Consider the following 4,981-nt stretch of genomic DNA (forward strand, 5'->3'; position numbering starts at 1 on the left):
TCATCACTCCTGTTTGTTCAGTACCCTGGACCAGGAGACTCCTAGACCACAACAGCAACAGACAGCAAAAAATTTGCAGGTGCTATTCTTAAAGTCACAAGCCAGAAATCAGTCAAGACCAGAAATTAACCAAATGGTCAAGGAATGGATTCAGTGCAAGTTGAAATATGCACGCATAGACCTGTAATGGCAGGGGAAGAATTTACCATTGGAAAAAGGAACACGGGGACATAAAACAAAGCAGAATAACAAGAATAACAGAGTAATTATATACACAGGCAAAAATAAGAAATGCTAAGCTAACCAAGCAATACATAATAATGGCTTGGACCTCAGAGAAAGTTCTGTTCAATAAGTCACAAGGCAAACAATGTTAGCAAAGCTGGATTTTTTAATAAATTTTGGAGTGTGTGTGGAGTTCCTACATGACCTCAAGCTAACCTCTCAGGTGAATCTGCCATTATTGGTAAGCGAGAAGACCAGATAGGCAGCCTGAAATCCATGTCATTATACTCACAGGCCCCCTGGAAAACAACACTTTGGAAACTTCCCACAGGAAGGTTTGAGAGTTGCTAATAGGAGAGCCATCATCTCGAAGCTTGAGACAATACTGACTACTTGTTTATGGTCTCAACTTTATAAATAAATAAATAAATAAATAAAAACTTTATTTATATACCCCTTTTCCAACAAAATCAAAGCGGTTTACAAAATCAGTCAGAGAATATATATTACATCATGGTACAATATAATAACGATCACAAATTACAAATGCAATTTTGATAAAAACTTTTAAAAACAACATCTAAAACAGTCATAAAATCTATCGGTCGTAGTTAAACATGTTGAGGTAGACTTCTATTAGGGGATAATTTTCTTTATAGTGAGCCAGGAGGGTATGTTAACTGGAAGAGATGAGTTTTCAATGCCTTCTTAAAGGCATCCAAAGTAGAGCTGAGTCGAATCTCTTCCGGAAGTTTATTCCAATATGTTGCTGTAAATGCTCTTTGGTGAGTTGCTGCCAGTCTCACCTTGGGGTACTCGAGTAAATGCTTCCCTGTTAATAATAATAATAAATAATAAATTTTATTTCTACCCCGCCCTTCCATGGATATGATCAGGGCGGCTTACAAAATTTATAAAAAACAATTCAATACAAGATTAAAATTCAGTATAACAGTTAAAAACATTACCACAAAAAACAGGAACAGGAAATCAATAAAATACACATGTCAGGGGCAGAAGAAAAGGAAAAAAGTTTAAATTGATCCAGGGTCGAAAGGGAAAAAGGGGCAGGAAAAATAAACAAACAAATTAAGGTGGGAAGGCCAGCCGGAATAGATATGTTTTCAGCTGTTTTTTAAAGACAGCTGATGAGGCGGCGGAGCGAAGCTCTGCAGGGAGCTTATTCCAAAGAGAAGGGGCAGCAATAGTAAAAGCCCTCTGTGAGGTCCGCGTAAAGTTAGACCTAGGGACCTCCAACAATTTAGTCCCGGAAGTTCTGAGTGTGCGAGGCGGATTATATGGGGAGAGGCGGTCCTCCAAGTACCCTGGGCCCAAGCCATTTAGGGCTTCATAGGTCAAAACCAACACCTTGTATTGAGCTCGGAAGCGAATAGGCAGCCAGTGAAGGTCTTTTAAAATAGGTGTTATATGGTCCGACCTGGAGCTCCCAGCGACCAATCTAGCTGCCATGTTCTGCACCAATTGCAGCTTCCGGGTTTGGTACAAGGGTTGCCCCATGTAGAGCGCATTGCAGAAATCCAGTCGAGAGGTTACCAAAGCATGTACAACAGATTCTAGGTCCTTTCGGTCCAGGTAGGGACGCAGCTGGCGTATCAGCCGAAGCTGATAACAGGCACTCCTGACCGTCGCATCCACCTGAGAAGTTAGCTGGAGCGACGAGTCAAGGAGTACTCCCAAGCTGCGCACCGAGTCCTTCAGGGGGAGCGTGACCCCGTTCAGGACCGGGTGACAGATCTCACCACCAGAAACCGGGGAGCCTATCACCAGTACTTCCGTTTTCCCTGGATTCACACTGAGTTTGTTCTCCCTCATCCAGCCCATTACCGACGCCAAGCAGGCATCTAGAGGAGAGATGCCATCCTTAGTTACTGCATCAGTCGGAGACATAGAGAAAATTATCTGGGTGTCATCAGCGTACTGATAACACCGCGCCCCATGTCTCCGGATGATCTCTCCCAGCGGCTTCATGTAAATGTTGAATAGCATAGGGGACAAAATCGCTCCCTGAGGGACACCAGATGTCAGGGCCCTCCTATCGGAGCGACAGTCCCCCAGCTCCACCATCTGGGATTTGCCCGAGAGGTAGGAACGGAACCACTGCAAAGCAGTGCCCCCAATTCCCAACTCCCTCAGGCGTCCCAGAAGGATACCATGGTCGATGGTATCGAAGGCCGCTGAGATGTCCAAGAGCACTAACAGGGACACGCTCCTCCTGTCCATGCCCAGACGGAGGTCATCAACTAAGGCGACCATGGCAGTCTCAACTCCATAGCCCGCCCGGAAGCCGGTTTGAAATGGGTCCAGAAAATCGGTGTCGTCCAAGATCGACTGAAGCTGGAAGGCGACTGCTCTCTCGATCACCTTCCCCAAGAAAGGTAGCAGTGAGATGGGTCTATAGTTATTATGAAGCAGGGGGTCTAAGGAGGGCTTCTTTAGCAGGGGTTTAACCACTGCTAATTTTAATTTAGATGGAAACTGACCCTCACTTAGAGATGTATTGATTATGTGATGTAACATTAGTCGCACCACATCTCCCCCCTGAGCTGTCAACCATGAGGGACAGGGATCAAGAGAGCAAGTCGTCCTCCTAACACTTCGGAGGATCTTGTCCACTTCATTGGTACTAACAAACTCAAAGTGATCCAGTACAACAGGGACCACGGACTCTTCGGACACCTCTCCTGTAGGATCTGCACAAAGACTGGCGTCGAGATCAGCCCTTACCTGAGAGCTTTTATCCACAAAGAAGTTGTTAAAATCGTCGCAGCAGGCTTTAGATGGCTCCAAAATAGGGCTCAGGGTGGGAGGGAGCCGAGTTAGCTCCCTCACAACCCTGAACAGCTCTGCCGGACGCGACTCTGCGGACGCAATATGTGCAGCATAGAAGGAATTCTTTGCTGCACGTATTGCCACTCCATAAGCTCTCAAATGAGAGCGAAGGAGTGTCCTGTCAGACAAGCGCTGATGTCTTCGCCATTTATGCTCTAGTCGTTGCGCGACCCGCTTCCTTGCCCTGAGATCTTCCGTATACCAGGGTTGTTTATTGGAAGCAGGCCGGAAAGGACGCTTGGGAGCGATACTGTGTATAGCCCTAGAGAGATTAGTATCCCAGATGTCAGTTAGGGCATCAACAGAATCGCCGTCAGAACCAGTCCTATACCCCTCTAGGGCTTCTTGGAACCTTATGGGTTCCATCAGCCTTCAAGGATGGACCATCCTAATAGGTCCGCCACCCCCGGGAGGGTTAATGGTAGAAGCCTTGATTCTAGCCTCAACCAGGAAGTGATCCGTCCATGACAAGGGAGAGACATTAGAAATCTGTTGTTCTGAGAGTGTGGGGCGGATTGTATGGGGAGAGGCGTTCCCTCAAGTAACTCGGGCCCAAGCCATGTAAGGCTTTATAGGTAATAACCAACACTTTGTATTGAGCCCGGAAGCTAATTGGCCAGTGATCAAAGCAATGACCCATCCCTCTGCCTGGCCATCTTCCCCTGATTGTTTCAGACCCAAATGCAATTGCAATGCCACCTCACACCTTGGCTTTAACAATGCCAAAGCTGAGCCATAGAAGCAATGTCTTGCACTCAAGCCTCACAAAAGTTTCCCAACTGCCGCTGCCATCAGCACTGAAAGATCCAGCTAGGAGAGTGAGCACATGTAGGCAGGCAAAGAGTGGGAGGCACAACTACATAAAATGTTCAGCAAGGCTGCATTGTGGTTTTGAGGGGCCATGAAAAAAAGTTTCATGGAACCTTCATCCCCACCATTGTCCCAAAGCCTTCTGGTTACCTTTGTCTTTTCCCCCCACAAATATTTTGACTGAGCCCCCTCTGTGGCCCCCTTTTCCTTCAGCCCCCTGGATCTTTTCACCCTCCCCAGGGGAGGGCATACCACCAACTTTGGGAATTACTACTCTAACATGGGATAAAGCAATCTGAATCTGGCTCCTGTTCATGTGCCATTTACTAGAAAGTAATTAAAAATGAGATGCAGGGGTGGGGGCATATTAAAATAGCTACTTTTCTTTCCAGTCTGTGAAATTCATGTCCGGAGTAGAAAACCCGAATGGCAGGTTGATTCCAAAGACGGGTAAAACTGATGATCCCAGACCACATTAAAGAATTGTTGGGCAAGATTGCATGCTAGAGCAATGCCAAGTAAATACAAAGCACCTGGCAACAGCTCTTCATGCACGGGTAGCTTCCTGATTAGAATATTGCAATGTACAAGGGGTGTGTGTGGGTGAGGGGCTTAATTATGGAGGCTTAGCTATGCAGATGTCGTTATGTGAGACATGCACATTTCCCAGTGCAGGGTCCTGGATTTCATTGGAGAAAGACAAAAACAGAGGTATACCAGATGCTGCATAGGTCCATTTGGATTTAGGTAGCAAGTTACTGAAGGTTCTTGGTATTGTGGAAGTGTGTTGTCCCGGCTAAATAAAGATGCAGAGAAAATTTGATTTGACATGTCCAAGGACTTTATCACATGGAGAAAATTGGGGGTTTAAACTGTCATTATTCTGTGAAAGTTGTGTGATCGTGCTGAAGATTTTCACACGATGTTGTAATTAAAGAGGACTTATCCCGGCAATAAACAGGTAATAACCAGCAACAAATCATTCACGGGGAAATCCTGTGAATGATTTGTTGCTTGTTATTACTTGGTTATTGCTGGGATAATAATAATAATAATAATAATAATAATAATAATAATAATAATAATAATAATAATA

Source organism: Sceloporus undulatus, chromosome 2, assembly GCF_019175285.1.
Source record: "Sceloporus undulatus isolate JIND9_A2432 ecotype Alabama chromosome 2, SceUnd_v1.1, whole genome shotgun sequence".
NCBI lineage: Eukaryota > Metazoa > Chordata > Lepidosauria > Squamata > Phrynosomatidae > Sceloporus > Sceloporus undulatus.